We start from the raw sequence: 21,496 nt of genomic DNA on the forward strand, positions 1-21,496 counted from the left end.
AACAGGAAGTTTCCGTAGAACCACGTTCGGTAGGCTTCGACTATAGTCTTAGCAAGTAAATCGAACCAACTCTTCGAGAGTGGAGATTTACTGAGGCAGTGAAATAAATCATAAACATAGAAAAAAAAACAGTAGCTTTATGATCCGCGATACATCCGAGAACCCGCTGGGCACCGAGCGAGCCAAGGCTACTCATAGATACTGAAAGCTATGCTGAAGCGTAAATTATTAAAGGAAAATAGTTATCGATAGCACGGTCCCGGGCGGCTGCGTCGCTGGATCGAATGCCTATTTTCCCAGAAGGTGTTCATGACGATTTAAGGAGCAGTTGTAAAAACGACATTAAATCGCGCTACGAGAGGAGCACGTTTGACGAGACTGCCCACAAATGATGAACGATGTGCGTTGGGAACGTGAGAAGTCGCTCGTTTTGCGATTCACTCACTATGAACAATATAGCTTTGTTTTATGTGTGATTTATGGGAAGCATGATTTATATTAAAAATTAACGAATCCATAAATAGAAACAAATATCTGCTACCGTACTTTAGAGAGACTGTTCCGCTGTTCGAAACACTTGGAAGTCAAGTGAGGAGAACTTAAAATTTTTAATGAAATCTCTCATTCCGTTACCCATTTTGCAAGAGAAAGTTCCTTGTACCTTGTCGGATGAGTTTCCCATAACTTTAAATGTGTAATTAGCAGGATAAGCAAATCTCTTTTTGGCCAATATCCATCTCGTAAGTTTGCTTTCGAAAGCAATCTGTTGGGCAGTATAGTTTTATCTTTCGACATAAACAAAGAAGGTCACGCAATTTCGAGAGTGGTTTTAAATCTCTGGACTGTTTGAAAAATCCTACGTATCTACTAGTTGGATCGAGCCAATCCGTATGTCGCATCTTTCCGAAACGATTTCGTTCTTTTTATGCGACAGTAAACAAGATAGTTTTTTTCGGCAATTCTCCGTACCAGCGAAATTACCGGTCGCTGTGCCTTTGTCCATCCGCCAACCTCCTTTCTTTACCATCGTACAGCTCCGCGTCTATAGAGATGTCAATCAACACTTGTGTAATTTGGGTGAACCTACGACCGCTGCTTGAGTGTCTCTTTACCAATTACGTGTGTTGCTGCTGGCTGAAGGACGGTAACCGATGTTCGGTTCACTCTCGAACGAAAAGATGATGGCTCGTTTGGCTACTGGCTTTTGTTGTGCGGGGGATCTTGTTGTTCAAGAGTGTCGAAAGATTACGCACTGCGGAGACTATGCCGGGATGCATGTACCTGTCGCCCCCGGTTTGGTCGGGTGATGTTGTTGACAACTATTGTTGTACCCTTTGTAGAAAAAGTTTTTTCTGGAATGAGAATAAAAAATAATTATTCGCTATATGATGAATATGGTTCTTTTTCTATACGCTTCTCCACTAACTACTGCTGGTCTCAATGCTTTTGTGTTTCCAACATAATATCATCCAGTTCGCGTTTCGTTTGGGAAACAACGACCACTCACTGTGGGCCTATGTCCACCGCAAAAAAAGAGCTTTCATTCCGCTAAACACCATACAGCAGGAACGACAGCACGTCAAACATCAACTTGAATTAATTTAGGTTTTGGTTTCGGTTTGTTTACACCGAAAAAACAGTGTCGAGGCATAAAATTAATAATCATCATCTTCCACCTCCGCACGAGCACGAACCACCGAGAGCACACTTCTGCGGCGCTCTTCGAGACATCATCTCCAGCAAAGGGGAACGACATCAACATCGCTTCAGAAAAGCTAGTAGGGCCTTTCCGTTTTGTTGGATGGTTGTTGAGTAAATGATTCACAAAAAAAAATAAAATCGTGCAGGGAAAGGTTAAAAGGTTGACAAACCTAGAAGTAGAGTTCATCGCGGTGCTGATGCGGGCGGTAAATGTATGCATCGCACATCAACCGCAAGAAAATTTTCAAAACATATCGCAAACGCACTGCCGCAATGCGATAAATAAGGAAAAAGTGACCAAGTTGAATGGTAGGTGCAGGATTTTGCTAGTATTATTATGTATTTTTAATGTATTTTTAAATAAAAGAGATTACAAGTACTGGAGGCGCATGCCACCATGCTGTTAACACTGATGGTTTATCTTCTCACTCTTACATATGCCAAGCCCAATAGTTTGAAACATATTGTCCCGGGTAGGGTTCGTCGCGGTGCGGATGTGGGCGGTAAATGGATTGTCCGCACCGTAACCGCAAAAAATAATAAAACCGCACCGCTTACCGCAACCGCACTTTATCTACCGCACCGCACCGCGCGGTAGTGCGGTAAATGCAGTAAAATTTTTATATTTTTAAAAATGGTGTTGAAAAATTGTACATTTGTGTAACCATATATAATAAAATGTTATTCTTATTCACACGAAATTTAACTTTAAGAGACTCCTCAGAATGTAATGTTTATGAAAAAATCAACTTTTGCATTTTCTATTAATAAAATTCCATATATTTTAAGGCAAACATTATACATTCAAAAACGTTCTGTTGCAGTAATAGGAAAACTTTTATTTTAGCAACCCTTCAGTTAATTGAAAAATGTTGAATAAAAATGTAGTAAGAAATGAAGTTGCATATTTTTAAATTTTCATATTTTCCATGTTTTGACACATGAAAATGAAATGGATGATTTTCGCATTTACGTAGTAAACCACCTTTCATTCTTAACGGAATTTCACCAAAAATAAAATATATTGTATTTCATTAATAAGAACGACGCCATATTTGACGAAAAAAAATTGCCTATACATTACATCTAATCAGGAGTCCGGTCTTAACCGGCACAGAATTATTGAACATTAGAAAAACTGCAAAAAATGTATGATTTGTAGCATACAGCAGAAATGATTTTTAAAAATAGGTGGTTTTACGGACAAAATATCCCAAAACTCTAACTTCCGCATTCTTCAAGAAACAGATGTATTATCATTTAAAAACTAAGATTGCTCCCTTTAAAAATGAATGAAGTGTAATTTTCTAAATGCTAGTTCGAAAGTTCTAGCATTTAATATATTTTCCTCTAATATTTTGCCAAAGAGCCAATGGCAAAAACTTCAATTGCAGCGAACTGGAGTCAAACTATGTGGTATTTGGCAACAAAAGCTTCAATAAAGCTACAAAATAGTCTTGACTGAAAAATATTAGGACCTAATTTGGTAGAAAATTATAGTAAATTTGAATGGAAGTACGCGAAAAAAAAGTTATGTAGCATTATACTATATTTCACCCTAAGGAGGAAAATTTGGTAAACACCAAAATTTCTCACTAGGGTGAAAATTTGTTGGTAAAGTAAGTCTTTGCACTTGAGGGCACAAATCCTTATTTCTTACACAGTTGCGTTTTGGCTTCGCCTCATCAGAAACCGACACTAACTTTTTGTCGGAATAGATTAGCGCCGGCTTGAGCAAATCCATTAAAACTAAAACACACTTTGTGTTTCAATCGAACGACTGATCAAACGTGATGTCCCGTCCGAGCAGAAGTTCTGTTTATGCCGATGAGACACAGTGAAGCCGAGACTTGTCTTGGCTTAGCAGGCCTATGCGAAAGCACTATGCTATATTTCACCCTAAGGAGGAAAATTTGGTAAACACCAACATTTCTCACTAGGGTGGTCACGTTTGATCACGTGTTTACCAAATTGATATCGAAAACGATTCATAATTCCACGATTTCCAACAGAAATCGAGAGAAGTGATTCACTTTTAAATTGGATTTAAGAGTAAACATGTATTGTTTTAAATGATCTAATAATTTTGTCTCTGTTGAGTAAAGCCATGTCAAGTGATCCTCGAATTTTTCGCAAAATCACCGATCTTCATGAGGTATATTTTATTGTATAGGGATTATGGTGAATAGCTTTTGGTATAAATATTTCGTTAAAATTCCTTTTTACATTTCTTATAAAAGAAATGTATAGAATTCGCTCAAACTTTCAAGATTTTTTCCGAGGCCCGGAGGGCCGAGTCTTATATACCAATCGACTCAGCTCGACGATTTGGGACAATGTCTGTGTGTGTGTGTGTGTGTGTGTGTGTGTGTGTGTCTGTGTGTGTGTGTGTATGTAACGGACAAATTCTCATTCGTGTTTCTCAGCAATGGCTGAACCGATCTTATCCAAACCAATTTTAAATGAAAGAACTAAAAAACAGTATGAACGCTATTAATTTGTTTTTGATTCTGATGGTTAGTTTCCAAGATACGAATGTTTGAATGCGTAAAAATGGCGTTTTTTGCAGTTTTTTTAAATTATCTGCCGAAATTGACAATATAGATTAACAATTTATATATTTTAAGACAGATTTAACGAATACCTTTCGAACAAGCTATAGATTGTAGAAATCGGACTATTATCAAAAGAGATATTTAACATTAAATTCGGACGAAAGATTTTTATCATTTCCCATTGCCAGAAATATGACCAAAAACATATAATCTATTATTAACGCCAAAACGGCTTATTTTAGGTCAATAGTATCTTCAGAGAATTTAATGGAGGTAATATGGCCTTTCTTTTGGAATTGCGCTTTTGCTGATTAATCCCCCTATGAGTGAGATATTTCCACAAATTTTCTTGGAAGTGATTATATCGAAATGATGTCTTCAGCAAATTTGTAGCTCTTACTTTTGCGAATAACTTTACTAAAGACTTTAAATATCTATTTTGAATACTTTAAAAGTTATGGCTTGTTGTTTGTTGATTACTCTTTCTCGCCCATTTATTGTTCAATATAGTAATAATCCTTTGAAATAAGCCAAACATTATTTCGATAAAACGAATTTTGTATTTTATTTTACTATCTACAACCGCTAGAAATAATCACCGAACACTTCCAAGTTGTCTGGAAGGAACTTGATAACTTATCAGTACAAAAATGTTCATTTGTGCGAACCTTCTGACTGCAATTTTTCTAACTTATAACCATCGGATCCATCTGAAACATATCGGAAAATGAAAAGCGAAAAAAATAACTCCAAGCAACGGCGTAGCCAAGAGGAGGTTTTGGGGTTTAACACCATACAACACCCCCCCCCCCCACAACACCCAAAAAATATTGGATTGAGGCTGAAAATTTATTGATGCAGACTGATTTAATTCAATATTACAATAACAATTATCTGATCCGTAGATTGATAACCTGTTGTTGTTAACATCATTAGGACTTTTGATAAATTGTCGGAATGGGGTCCTGATATGTAACTGATCTATTGGTCTTGATTTCACAGTTGTATAATTGCATCAATATCAAATTCCTGCCTGAAAACATTCCATTAGAAAATTCCAGAGTTCTGTAATCAATCATAATCCTCATATTTCTTTTCAAATTGAACTCGCTTTTGTAGAGATGTACTATAATAAGGGTCTTTATTTAATAGGAAGCGATGTTAAAATTGATTTAATGTCTATGAAACATAGAACTGCTCACCAAAAAAATGCATAACTTTCAACATTTGCTAAAAATGTTTTTGCCTTTCTCATTCACTCTAAAATTCGTCAATCTAATCCCGACCCGGAGGGCCGAGTGTCATATGCCAATCGACTGAGTTCGTCGAGATCGGAAAATGTCTGTGTGTATGTATGTGTGTATGTGGAAAAAAATGTGACCTCTGTTTCTCAGAGATGGCTGGACCGATTTGCACAAAGTTAGTCTCAAATGAAAGGTACAACCTTCCCATCGGCTGCTATTGAATTTTTTATTGATTGAACTTCCGGTTCCGGAGTTACGAGTTGAAGAGTGCAATCACACAGCAAATTCCCATATAAACTGAAATGAAAAATTTTCAAAATCAAATTTGTATTTTCGATGCCAAATGACTTTAAAATGCATGAAACATTGAGATGTTTGACAAAAATTGACTTCTTTGGACTTTGGTACATTTTTGCCTTTCTCATATAGAAAGGTTATGCAATCACTCTAAAAATCGTTAATCATACCGGCCCAGAGAGAGTATGCAGTGAGGGGTTGCTACTTTAAAATTAAAACTAATTTAAAATTTCTTAACAAGTTGAAAATTTTCGGCAGGACCTGGACCTCCCGGATCTTTCTCCATGAGCCGCCGCTGGTTTCAAGCGATGTTTCAGTATCACATAGTATCTCAAGATCGTGGCTGTCGATCCATTGTATGTATGTGCAAATCGTACTGAACATGTAATATTCATTTCCACCATTGTATTGAACATAACCAGCCATGGAATCGTAGTCTGGACAAATAAGACAAGCACAATTGCACCACTAGATGGATTAAAACATGTTTTTATTTTGGGAATGTGTCGAGTTGAGACGAAAACGTAATATGATTAATAACGAATGTAGAGAGAAATTTATGAAAAATTACGATTTCCATTCGACTCTAGCAGGTTCTGATCGATTTTGATGAGCATTTGATTTTTGTTGTATGACCAATTATATGTATAGGTCAAATGTTTAAAAACAGTAATTTAAGGTCAAGATAACATCATTTTGAAACCGCCAATTTCGGAGGTTTAGTATCTTCGATGAGTTTTACAAACGTTAAACAGCGCATCATTTGATAAAATAATTTTGACGGTATATCGTTCAAGAAGTATGTATGGTGAATTTTCTCAGGTTAATATTCATGACTACAATAAAGTCTCAACAAATTCGCTAAAGATACGAACCTTGTTACTATTTTCTGGAAAATAATTCTGCATAATTTTAAAACTTCAAAAATTATGGTTTCTGAATTATGCCGGTTAGACAGTAAGATCGATTTTCACCAAACCCCCACCAAACCGAATTTCTGGCTACGCCGCTGACTTCAAGTAAGTAGAAACAAAGTCGTTCTACACTCGTTCACAGAAACTTCTTCGAACGCTGAATATCTATTATAATACATTGACACCCCAATTTTATCAGCCAAATATGAATTGCCAAATATGTTTTTTTTTATTGCATCGAACTACAACAATTTTTAGGTAGCTTTCAAGGGGTTATTTTATAGACTTCTTCCAAAATTTGGCGAACCTATTCCAATTCGTATACCGTTTCGTTGCAGATAGAGAAAATACTGAAATTTTCAGCTTTTTTCCTACACAATATTACGAAAGCTTATTAAACAATTTTTCCTAATAAGTTTGTGAAAATTATAAACTATTTGAAATTTTTTAATAGTTTAATTTTTTATTTAACCGTGATTTTTTAATAAATAGTGACCGTCGCTTCACAACGTAGTCTATTTTTCATGGCTTGCGGTGAGCACGATCTCTCGAATTGCTGAAATGAAAATTATGGAATAGAAAATAATTTTTAGTGTTCTTTACAGATTTAACTCGCCGCGCAGATAGCTCTGAATTAGACCCGCTGGTGCCCTAAGACGATTTCGCTAGATTTTCGGAGCACTGTGCACCCAGTGCATTAACGCAAGTGACGGAAGGCTATCGAAAAGTTTCGTGAAAATGAAAATTCCAGTAATGATGATGATTTCCCCAAACGGTTCGTTTTCGAGAGATTTTTATTTGTTCTTTGGCATTAGGATTAGCGATAATAATTCAAATCAAGGATACTACTGGGAAGTCACCTTTAGAAAAAGTCGATGTCGAAGTAAAATTTGGAACTATGCACGCATGCACTTCAGAGATAGCGTGACATCAGGAGCTGCGATTTCATTTCAACGCTTTTTTGTGAAAAGGGCGATACTCACAAATGTAAACATAAGGCTTTTTTCATACATGCGAATGATAAATAAATAAGGTCGTCAAACGGTGGGATAACAAAATTCTCACAAGTTTCCTATCTCATGCCTCCACGCGAGTCTAAGTCTATTGATGACATTTGGTCCTTAGACCGGCGACGACTGGGTGCTATCAGCCTTCTGCCGATAGTAGCAGAATGAGAGGGTGCGAACAGATCTAGTCGAGAAAACATTGCCGTAAAAATGAATAGTTGATCGGAAATTAGCCCCAATACGAATAATCTGACTAGTATCTATGATCACGGGTCAATACGTATTGAAAATTCGCCGCGTCTGTTTTTATGAACCTAATTTCAAGCTCCGTTATTGCTAACAAGCCCGTGCATCAGGTTAACAATCCTTTATATTTCCCTCCAGTGTTCGTTATTATCGCTCGTATACTTGTATTCCACAAATCTGATATGGAAAATAAGAAATACTTTCCCTGATTTATAACATCTCGCGCTATTTTTGCCTATATAATGTGTCACTTCGAGTGGAGTTCAAATTGCTTTTGTTTAGGGAACATAGTATACTCTCGGTAGCCGGCTGCCCAGAGTTTAAAAAAAACCAAAAACTAAAGAAGATCTCTTTTTCGAGTGATCGTGCACTCGAAGACTAACTAAACAACTACGTAATAAAATATGCTTTACAGGTCGCATCGCTTGCTTGGAGCGAATCCTAGACCTGATACCCTTCCAAACTACCAACTCCGCGACACCTATGGAAGAGTCTGATGAATCGTCGTCCTTCCGTTAAGTAGGTGGAGCATCAACACTTCCTGGCTACCTTATCCTTTATCCTTCCCCGTGAACGATGGAGATGGGGGCGGCCGGCAATGATGGCTATCATGCTGTTGAGGTTTTAATATGGGTCGAATTGGTATGAATTCCTACTTACCATTTCCTAAGCAACTCTTATTAGATAATCAGCAGTCAAACATGATGAAGTCAGTGTGCAATCCGCCAAAATCATCGTCACAACGCAACGCAACGCAACGCAACGCATGCGAATGATAAATAAATAACCCCTTTAGGAAAATTCAGTTTTCCCACCACAATTTAGATATTTTATTAACAGAGCATTAACGATAATTCTTGTCCATGGGCCATTTTTTCGCTTTCCCATTGATTTGGTTTGAGATTTCTAGCACTGATGTTGTCCTATGCTGATTTGAGCGATTCTCTGAGTCCTGCCACTATCCCATGTAGTATGTGTTATCAAAAACATCGCGAAACATCAAGTTCTAAATGTTCTCAAACGATATAATATCCGAAGAGAGTGATAAGAGTTATAAGAAATGTCTCATCACACTGTTAGGTGGATTAAAAGCGTTTTTTCTTTAAGATATTAACCCTTAAACTGTATTGCATGATAAAATTGAAAATTTTATATCTCAAAAACTACTGAAGATAATTCAATGAATTTTTGCACACTTGTAGTATGATATTTGCACTATCTTATAAAAATATTTTTATTTAATAATTGCGTGAATAACGGTACTTTGCATCTATTTAAAATTTTCAATTGTATTTTTTCTTGTGTTCTTCACGCTAATTTTTTTCAAAACTTATGTTAAGTTATGCGGCAATCTTTCACCTTCAATAATCTGTATTGATAATTTTTCATTTTTGTTCCTATCGAGAGTTATGGAGGATTTTGTAACAGTGCGCTGTTTCAACGCACGGCCCACTTTGATGCAGCCCGCGAGAACGTTCATATTGGCAACGTCGCACGTAGCTACATCAGAAAGCGCATCGTGTGGGAAGTGCGCATCGCATGACTAAAAGAAACCATATCTCTCGATTAGCGCAAAAGGGCAAACTTTTCAATACGAATTATCGAAGGTGATTTTTTTTCCGGATATTTTGAGATGCGTTAAATTTTTTTGACTGAAGAGCACAACAAAAATTATAGTTGTTTCATATATTTTTTATTATTATAATTTGATGCTAACAATTAACATCTTTAAAAACACTTTTGTTAGTCAAAATACATCTACGTTATATCCAAATTCTTTTTTAGTCTACAACATACTATATGAAAGTGGAAAATCTTATGCCAACAGCATTTCATTTCACGTTTTTATTTTCACCGAGTGATATTACCTTTAAACAACGCAGTGTCTTTTGAAAAAAATTACATAAAATCTGTTGTTCGATCGCATCGATGTTGGGGTTGTTTATCAATATTGCTTCTGTTAATTCTGTTGATTGGTGGTTCTCCAAGTTCTGGTAAGATATTATTTATTTTTGTCGAATTTCAATTAATCATCAACGATCTTTATTTCAAAATCATCGTTACAGTTTTCCGCATGTACCTGGTGAGTCATCGAATATTCCAGTTCCATTACTTTGGCAAACAATATAAGAAGAAAAATAAAACGTGTACATTTTCTTATATTTTAAACGCGTTATAGAGGAACCCATTACTATAAACACGGGATGTAAATTTGAAAATTTAAGGAAAATTATGTTTTGTTCATGTCCATATTTATTTTCGTTGTATTTTTTGCGCCCATTACGACATATGCTACACAGGTGTTTATCACTCCACATGGATGCAATAAAAACAAGATACGACGAACATTTTTATGATTTTTTTTTAACGGAATACATCATTCGTGTGATCGACCCATATTTAAAACATAAATCAATCGAATGTTTTTTTGAGCAAATATTGTATATCTTGAGATAATATAGCATTTCATCGAGTTCTCTCTATATGGGGGACTTGGGTGTTGTGCGATCGAAACAAAAAAAAACGTCAAAACGTTTTCTCGCTCGCACTGATGCAAATTAAATGAGCGCGTAATTTAACGCACGACCAGATGACGCGTGGCTGAAAAGTCACTATGTGGATTTAAGAAAAGATTCACAATATACCGTGCTACCTCTTAGACAGAACCAACTGAAAATAAAACGTGGTGAAGTATGTCAATTTGCGAAAAATATGCCAACGCAGATTAAAACATGCCCACTGCTCAACTTTGCTCATCGACTGGCAACAACCGAGCGCACTTGTCCGAGGTATTGAGTGACAGTAAATTAAATAACTCTTGAACAATATAATAACGCTAAAGAGCATGCAAAGTTACTCAGAAAACATCACTTTTAATTATCCATAAAGAAAAGCTTATCTTTTTGCTTTAATCGCAGATGCCAATTTTGAACATGAGATACGCTCCTTCAAAGCGATGCGCATTAGGATGTTGCGACGTGCGGCGTTGCCAATATGTACGTTCTCGCGGGTTGCATCGAAGTGGGCCGTGCGTTGAAACAGCGCACTGTTACAAAATCCTCTATAACTCTCGATAGGAACAAAAATGAAAAATTATCAATACAGATTATTGAAGGTGAAAGATTTTCGCATAATTTGATATAAGTTTTGAAAATTTTTAGCGTGAAGAACACAAGAAATAATACAATTGAAAATTTTAAATAGATGCAAAGTACCGTTATTCACGCAATTATAAAGTAAAGATATTTTTATAAGATAGTGCAAATATCATTCCATAAGTGTGCAAAAATTCATTGAATAATCTTAAGTAGTTTTTGAGATATAAAATTTTCAATTTTATCATGCAATAAAGTTTAAGGGTTAATATCTTAAAGAAAAAAAGGAATTTTAACGAAATATTTATACCACAAGCTAATCACCATAATCCCTATACAATAAATTATACCTCATGAAGATCGGTGATTTTGCGAAAAAATCGAGGATCACTTGACATGGCTTTACTCTGTTTGGATCTTGCATTTTATGTATTTGAAATGGTTAGTTTGTGAAGTTTTACTTAGAAGTATAAAATAACTAGTCCAAAATATGTCGTAAAAATAATAGCGTCAAAATATTTCGGACACAGCTAGATTTTTTTTCATTATCAATTAGAATAATCAAAATTATCACTTTATCATTTTTTTTGCGGTGCGGTTGCGGTAAAACCGCGCGGTAAAAGCTCTTTCCCGCACCGCATCTGCGGGAAAAAGTGTCTCACCGCACCGCCGATTTTGCAGTGCGGGTGCGGTAAATACCGCGCGGTTGCGGTAATTACCGCAGCCGCGACGAACCCTAGTCCCGGGTACACACATATCAAAGTATGCTAGAACGAGACCCCATGTTTCAGTCAGTGAATACATGGAGACAGTAGCGCTTTGCTCCCTCTAGTACTATTAATCTCTTTTAAATGCATTTTGAATTGGGACAAACTTATAAAAAATTATTTTTGATTAGCCGCGCAAAGAAAATCAGATTTTGCGCTGAGCAAAACCATCTGGTGAAATTAATCTATCACTGAGAAAATGAAGATCTGGCCAAGTAAGTTCCTAACTCGTAATTGTTAATATAATAGGATTTTTATTATTTTTATAAACATAGAGATCCAAATCAAGTTGTGGATTTAAAATAAAAATAAAGGTAACATTACTTACAAACTATTTGCAATTAGTGGGTCTCAAATCTTCGTTCATGCTAATAAAATAATACAAAAAGAATCTACCAAATTATAAATGATTATTATGCTTATGTTTTCGTTGTTCATGGTAGCAGCGTTTCTGAAGAGCTAACTGAATCCTTCTTAATTTCACCTGTGAATTTTAGTAAATGTTTGAACCACAGAAAATCTTAAATGCCTTTTTAAGTTATTTTATCACAAACTCAATTCCAGTTTTTTTATTCATTTCGTTTATTTAATAGGCACAAATGCGTTAGCTTGGCGGTGCCAAATTCTTTTGTTTCTATATTTTAGATATCTTAAAACTAGGAGGTTACAATGTTGAAAAAAAATTTTATTGCAGAAGAAAAAAAAGGTTTCAGCTATCTTAAGACTAGAAATATGATTCTATATACAAGAGAGGGCCAAAAGATTTTTTTTATGAAAAAATGTAAAACAAGGGTTTAAGTTTGATATACAAGAGTGGGAGTAATAGTATTCTACAAAATATTTTACAGTTATCCTAAAACTAACAATATAGTTTAGTACACAAAAGGGGGAACAAATATTTATGAGAAATTTCACAGACGTATCTCTAGTCTCAATTCTATTAACAAGATGGAGGACAAGAGTTTCAATAAAGAGTAAAAATTACAGCTATCTTAAAACTAGGAATACAGAATACAAATTTGATTTTTTTAACGAAGACTTATGCTTTGTCAAGATATTCAGAGGGGGGCCTCTTTCCACATCAGTGTAGCAGCAGTGTAGAAGAGTAAAACTTGCAACTTTCGCGCAAATGGGAGATCAGTGAAACAAATTAGCGCTTCAGTCTAGTAAGTGCGTCGAATACCGGATTGGCGGATGGTATTCTTCGGACCCGCGAGGAATCCTCAAAAGTCATCGGACCTCGAGTCGCTCTCGCTTCAGTTTCCTTCTATGCAGGCGTAGTGGTAAGGGCGATGGCGGTTATATAGTGGCACTCTGGAGCTGATCGGTTCCACAAGGCAAGAGAACATTTCTAAAAACAAGAAATAAAAGAGAGGGGCTAAATTGGGATATTTATCGTTTTTATGAAAATATAAATAAAGGACATATAGGGAAGATCGCGATTTGCCAGCATATCTCGAACTGGGATATTGGGTGGTCTACCTCGGGCCCAACTCAATTCCAGCTAGCCACTAAATTATAGAGCGGCTATTTTTTTTATATCGTGCTTTTGAACGAGTTATAGGTTGTTAATCGATCTGATGGGGTAAAAATTATCTGTACAACATCGAGCATCAAATACAATAGTTCTGCCATGATTCGAACACATCATCTCTCGCTTTTCACATATATTAATGGTTTAAAATAAAATTGCTTTGTTGTAAATTCGTTTTTTTCGGGGTAACGTTAATCAGCAAAATATGTGTATCGAAATGAGAGATAACGCTCGAAATGTTGTGTAAGTTACATAGGGTAAAGACCTAATTTTGGCCCCATTAGGGAGGTTACAGCACTATTCTATTAATTACGCAGCCTACAATCGTTAAAATGCGCATAGATTGGCATCAGTATCCTTGCTTCATTCCCAAGAACCAATATAATAACAAAATGCCCTGAAAATGGGGAAATGCTTTTGTTTGAGCTCCCCGAAAACTCGAATCAAAGATACCCCGTATTACGGTACCGTTTAGTCAAGCAAACTTTTCGTAGTTTGCTGCTAAAAAATCATATTTTAGAAATTTTTATTTGAAAGGGTCTGTTCGGTTATTTTTGTTTGAAAGGGTCTGTTCGGTTTGATGAGCAGCCAGAGAAGATCCTAGAGACTGTAATGTCAGAAATTGTAGCCGAAATCAATTGCACTCGATTGGTATATGGAAACGTATAGGTCAATGCTATGAATTCGAAGTTATTTGCCAACTAAATTCTTCGACGCATTTTGGCCATTTTTTTGAGAAACATGAGAATTAATTTTTTTCAGAAATTGTAGTTGTCATCAATCACAATCGATTGATGTATAGGTTATCGTTTTAAATTTTAAGTTATTTGACGAATATATTAAAAATTTTGAAGTTTTTCATATTTACTGAGTTTGTCCTATTACACAATATTATTTTGTAATTCACATACAATATTGCGTTTCTCCACGTTTGTACGAACATTTTGATATAATAATATCGATATGTAATATGTAGAACTATTGAGTAAACATATTACATTTTAGATTACATTGTTTAGGACCAAACAATTGTAACCAACCGTGTGCCACGTGCATTGTGAATATCACACCATCTAAATCCTAAAAAGTATAGTATATTTGAAAATATACCTATTGCATACAATACAAATCTAAAAGCTTTAAGGTTTTTATTGGTGTAAGAAAAATTGAAATAGGTTGATAAATGACCGAGATACGATTGTTTGAACAGAAAAGCTCATTTTGACTTTCAATTACTGTTTTTATAATTACTTCGGATATCCAAATTTCTCTTCCATATTTTTTTGATCGCAAACAACTAATATATGCCAAGTCAAAGAAGCGTTCCCATTTTTTTTCGCTGGCTTCGTTTTACTCTTTTTACTACAACTTACTCTATTCTTCTATTATTAAAAGTGGCTTCTTTACAGAAGACATACCTTTTTAGTGGTGATTAAAACTAAAATCAATTGGGTAACAGCTGATATATGATCGGTCAAAGTAAGCGTTCCCCTTTTTATTGACCTCCATGGTAGTGTGCGTAACTTTTACCCCCTTGTTTGGTTGGTTGGTTTGTTTTATTAACCCATTCATGCCCATGTTGTTTGTGGACAACAACGTTTTGACGTAGGACTACGTCTTTGTTTTCGACATAGGGGTGCACGTTGCAAATTCTACAAAAATGGTATGTATCGAAAAGTGGTCCAATTTCAAACGCCATCTCACGATAAATTTTCAATTTTTTTGCTCATGTCGCCCGAAAATACTTCTAAGAATAGATTCCAATAAATAAACCCAAAGATTTTTGATATCATGGCATTAAAAATTTAAATAATGAACAACCAAGTCAAAATATCGCGCATTTACACACAGAAGATAGCGCTTCCCTAGTCCAGCACGACAGATTTGTGTATCTAGCGCGCTACGTTTCTATGAATGACGTTATCATCGACTATTTAAACGGACGGATTTCGCCGCACCAGCTCAGTTGCCTGTTGAGCGGCAGGCGAAGCAGATCACTGCGCTGTGTGCTTTCACAGCCAGTGTAGCTGAGTTAGAAGTCCGTTACACTGCCTGTGGAGGTACGCTACCCAGTGGATGCGACTGAGCTTGTCCGTTCAAACACTATGCTATCTTTTGTGTTGTGTTCGTTTCCAGCACACTTTTATGTATAATTATTTGTACACAAAATAGTTTGTACATGCAAGCTCCATTTGCAAACACGGTCAACATAGTGTCATGGTATTAGTTGTCTCTTTCGCTCTACCCATCATCATCAGCGTTCATTCATTTTGCTTTATGCGCTTGGGTTTAATGTTTGAGGCGAATGTGTAGGTAGGTAGATCTAATTTGTTACTAAATTGCACAACGAAAGTTTATTATTTACGTTCGATCAATTCATTGATTCATTTCCCCATCACGATGAATCACGTTCGGCATCCACTCAGCCTATACTGTTATGACTCAACTAATAGGTACATACTACAAAGCCTATTTATGAATGAATACACTGCCACTTGAAAACCGTTGCAAAAACGCATCTTGTCCATATATAAAATTGTTTTCGATTCTTGTATATTTATAGTTTCGATATATGATTAAGTCCACTGCATTCGCTATATTTATATGCGAACTTTAGGAAAGTTACAATAATGGCCAAATACACCTAAAATGCTTGGTCTATAATTTGATTTTTCTTCACTGGTCCGGGTTTTTTACCACACACAATCGAAAAGTTTTTACAAGCTAATCTTATGATATAAAGATTTAGCTCCAAATATTAGTTCGGTCACAGTTTTCTGTCTTCTTTCTTCAGATCTTCTTAAATAAGTTTAGTCGGATTCAATCACCTACTACAAATGAAATGACCTGATAACCAAGAAGGTTTGGTTCAATATGTAACATTCGTTGTTGATTGGTTGTGACTAAACCATACGTAAGAAATGTGTTTTATTTATTATTACTATAAATGTACTAAGAAAATAAATATTTTACATTATGTAGTATAGTCCTACGTCTACAGCTCGTTTTTTAGGAAAAATAGTTTTGAAACCCTACATACACTAGTAAAACGTTGGCCATGAAAGGGTTAAAGAGGTTTACACTGCATGTGCATGCGCCCCTTTTCTTTTTTTACCTCCTTGGTATTTCGAGTGTCAATAAAATTAACAAAATTAATAAAATTGATAAAATTAATAAAATTAATCTCTATATATAAAAATGAAATGGTTTCCGTGAGTCATCGCATAACTCAAGAACGATTTGACGATTTGTTAGTATAGTTTGTCATTGTATGGAGTTACATAATAAAATATCATTGGTGTGTTTTTGGGTTTTCCGTGACGGTACTTTTTTGTTAAAAATTCCTATTTTATGACATACCTTGCTTTCATGCATTTAAAAGGAAGAGTGGTAAAGCAAGTGATGAACAAAGGCACTTTTAGCAAACGAGAGTGTGAATGCAGCGATGCTTTGTTTCCACGAATTTCCATGATTCAAAAGGATTCAAATTTCGAATCGACTTGAAAATGAAAATAAATCATTGAAAAGCTTCTGAATAAATTCAAAGTACCGTCGATTCTCCCATGGTCTTGTTCAGATATTGGTAAAGCATTGTTACTGTTTTTAAAGAGACGCACAAATAAAAGCATTGTTGATCCTAACGTATATTATAGGACTAGAAATTTGATTCACAAGCATCGCTATTTTTACTTTCGTTGCATTTTTCAGTGAATAATTACAGGCAGGACAACGTCTGCCGGGTCAGCTAGTAAAATTAATAAAATTAATTAATTTAAAAAATAATAAAATTAATGAAATTAATAAAATTATTGAAATTTATAAAATTAACAAAATTATTACAATGACTAAGATGAATGAAATGAATGGAGTGGATTAAATTGATGAAATAAATAAAATGAATAAAATAAACTAAATGAATAGAATTAATTAAATGAGTAAAAAGAGGAAAAAATAAACAGAATAAACTGAATTAATCAATTAATTAATTAAATAAATTAATAATTATTTAATTAAATAATCAATTAATTAATTTATTAATTAATTAATTAATTAATTAATTAATTAAATAATTAATTAATTATTAATTAATTAATTAATTAATAAGTTAACTTATTAATTATTTATTTATTTAATTAATTAATTAGTTAATAATTTAGTCGAAATAATTAAGCGAACGTTTGAAAAGAATTGGTAAGATTATTAAAATGAAAAAAAATATAGGGAAACCCGGAACTATTCGGACCTACCAAAGCAAATCGCCCTTTAAGGTGGAAAGATGTGAAAGAATTTATCGCTCATAGGTCCTAGTTGTTAGTTTGAAACCTCAGCTACATTGTGGAGCCATGAAAATTCATTTGCACCTCTCCATGGCAGCGGTAGGCGACGATTTGCAAAACCTTACGTTTTTCCATCCTTTTACGATGTAGGGATCACAAATTCCTTACGCACAGAGGAGTAAGTGGGGTCGAATCCTGGCCAAAATTATTTGCTGCTGCTATTGTTGTTTCTATGCCTTAATATGAACTAAAAATAAACAAGAACTAGTTTTTAGAACAATTTGGCATCTATCCACCTACCAGTGCAGAGGCCAATTTTCTATATCTTTTCGAATACTAGTAATTTCGAAGTGATCATTGTGAATACATTTGTTTTTTCCAGTTGCATAAACAGACGACTAGTAGAAAAGGGAGAGAAAAAGGGATGCCTGTGCACGTATTCATAGAGATACATTTTTTCAAACATAGTATTTGTCCCTATAGCATTTCGGTGTGCCTCAAATTAGTAAAAATTTCAATATTTTAATATCGCTTGGTCTTTGTGGATCGGACAAGATCGGAAGAGTTCGAATGTTTTTTGGATGGCTGTAATCTTATTTTGTAATACTACTTTAGCAACTTTGGCGGATCTCGCCGTATAATGTAAATGTTCAAGAAAGGTATTTTTTAAAGTTGGTGCAATACAAAGCAAGTCTACTATTTTCAATTAGTTTAGGCTGTAGTTATACAAACGGTTGTGTTGAACTACGATTGAAATAATATTGTCTTATTTAATACAGCATCGTCACTAGAAAGTGACATTGCTGGATATATGAATGATATAATGAAAATGATTAAAAAACCCTTAAAATATCACCATTTGGCATCCACCCAAAAATTCTTTAGCAATTTTTGACATACTCCTAATTTTGCCACGTTATACAGTAGGGTTTAAGTATGTAAAAAATATAGCAAAATAAAACATAAAAAAAATATTTTGGCTATTGGCCAAGAATTTGCTCGAGTTACTCCTCTGTGCTACGGAGCAATTCAGACCGTCCTTTTTATTGCGATGGAAATTATGTTTACCTATGAAATCTTTATTGAAGAAACTCTTTTAGAAGTTAAAAAAAATTTGCTGAAGCGTTGCAATCGTCTATACGCCGACGTAGTAAGAAAAGCCCCGTACGCTCATTTCGCACAAAAGTGGAGAGCTTCTTAAAAATATCTGTGTTCACACCCAAAAATCTTTTCATAGAAACCTTCAGTATTCCAAAACAATTACCTTTTACTTTTTTCACTTTTATTTATTGCTTTAATTACGATTTTGCCCTTAGAGTTATTTTTGTTTAGCGAATGGCAAAAAATGAAACAAGTTGTATTTTATTTCTAAAAAACTGCGGAATGCAATTCATCTTTCAAAATTAATGTTTCAGAATGGTGCTACCACGAATTTGGTCAACAGTCAGATAGTCTTACAATTTTCTGAGAAATTGAGGGGGTCTTATCCCCACGGTCTTAAAGCCCCGGTTTCCATGCCGGTTAAACGTGTAAAGTTTCATCGGAATCTAAGATGATTTTCAATATTTTCGCACGTATCTTGGTAGAATTCCTCAGCCGTCGACGTTCGCTTCGAAATACCTGGTTTGGCAGGTCATATGTGCTCGTGGCAAACGTAGTGAACCGTTCGTGACCAGACGCATCATGAACGATGAGATTTACAATCCTCAGTACCTGCAGTAACGGCTTTTGCTAGTTTTAAGACAAAACAATCAAAAACAGTTAATTTGGCCTGATTTGGCGTCATGCTGCTATTCCAAAACCGTTCAGGGGCGGTTTGTAGCTAATTCAGTGAATTTTGTGCGGAAAGACATGAATCCATCAAGCTGTACTGAACTCCGTCCGATCGAAAATTATTGGGCCATAATGAACTGCTAAATTCGGAAGATCAATGGACGGCGAAGGATAATACCAGAAACGACTGTACATGCTCTGATGGAGGCTAGATTAAATAGGGTAAAGTGCCTATTTTCACCATACTAAGCAGGGTGCCTCACTAATTCATTAATTTCTCGGCCTACAATCAATGGAATGCGAAAAAATTGACACCAACAGCTTTGCTTCGTTGTTAAGAACCAATATAATAACACAAATGCGCTGAAAACAGTGAAATTCTCGTGTTTGAGCGCAACGAAAACTCGAATCAAGTGCCCCTATTGTTGCGCTACCATTTGACTCAATGCGTTGAACAAAGATGGCAGACACTGCTCTAACCAACGGCTTCAAATGGGTAGGGTGATAATAGAAACATGGCGAAAATGGGCTCAACACCCTACATATATAAAATTTTGGCTGATTTACCAATCAATCTAAAGTGCAGCAAAAATTAACGACTCACCCTTTGTTCATACGATTTTCCTTTTGTACAATTTAATTTATCTGCCGAATGATGAACAACATAAAAACTCAGAGGCGGTTATATTAATTTTTATCCTATGAGCAGTTGTGCGAAATCTCGATTTCTATTGCCTATTCCTGTGGGAATTTAACGAAACCAATATTCAACCAATATAATCAACGTCTTTCGCATTCACTCACTTCTAAACTGACTGAAGTTTCATACAGAATCGGATGCCTTCAGTTCAGAGCAAATATAATTTCATTAAGCAACAAAAACATTCATCTGTCATTGAAGACAGAAGAATACATCTTTTACAATTTAAAGCATGAGTGAACCGCATAATCTGTGTCTAGGGTATTTTTGCTTGATAATCCCGATCAGATCCAACATAGAACGAAAAAGTTAATTTGCAACTGAAGCTTAATTTGAACCGAAAATAACTGAATAAATGCGCTGCACCGTACGAATGAAGGACGAGCTAAACAATTGAAGCATTGCGATCGACGAGTACGAGTTAAATTTCGTCCTCCGTGCAAGCTCACCCGGAGATGTCAATATGTCTGAGCTTTGATAATGGGCGCACACAGTTACTTTCAGAAAACAATCTGAAAATTCTGCAGAACCAACAGCACTTTATCCCGTTGACTTCGAAAGCTCCCACATGAATCACGTCCCGAAACAGGATGGATGTCTGTCAGTCAGTCATAATTTTCTCACTTTCCCTCGCCATTACCCCGTCCGGCCAGACAGCGGAGGAGCGAAGCCGGGAATAGGATCGAGACCACACGATATAACACATATCGTGCTGACTCATGGCTGAGAACGTGTGTCAGACCTTTGATACACTTACGCCTTCTCTCGTGGCGCGCGCACCGTTTCCCCTCCACCAACTGCAGATAGCTGGTGTGCTGGGCGCGGACGACGATTGGGTTCATCCTTTTGCTACTTTGGCTACGGGTTCAATCAACCTCTGATCTTGTGAGCGAAGAGATCGGTCGCGCATCCGTCTAGTCTAATTCCCAAGATTGGCGCTGGATCGGCTATCCTCCAACGCGCAGCTCGATTTTGGTGATTTATTATTAGGGGTAATATTCAACGCATCGTTCGTCGTCGCTTTTGGCATACTACTCGTTCTGGAACGTGTGCACATCCGTTGGCGAGCGGCGAGAGCAAGTCGTCCATCAGATAAATGTTGCAATTTCGATGTCATTATTGTGGAATGATTAAGAACAGTCAGTTTCTGAGATGCCTTCGAAATTAAGACCTAATATTTGAGGTTAAGGGTTATTCCATAATTTTAAAATCAATCAGCGTCATGAAGTTGTATCATAATTTAGTACAATTATAGATTTTGTTGATACAATACACTATTCGAAAAAAAAACTACTTGAGCGTGTTGAGACCGCATATTGTTTTTAGAAAAATAGTCGGAAATGACGGAAATGAAGTTTCGTCTCTTATATATAAGTCTAAGTTGCT

Source organism: Topomyia yanbarensis, chromosome 3 (genome assembly GCF_030247195.1).
Source record: "Topomyia yanbarensis strain Yona2022 chromosome 3, ASM3024719v1, whole genome shotgun sequence".
NCBI classification, from domain to species: Eukaryota; Metazoa; Arthropoda; class Insecta; order Diptera; family Culicidae; genus Topomyia; species Topomyia yanbarensis.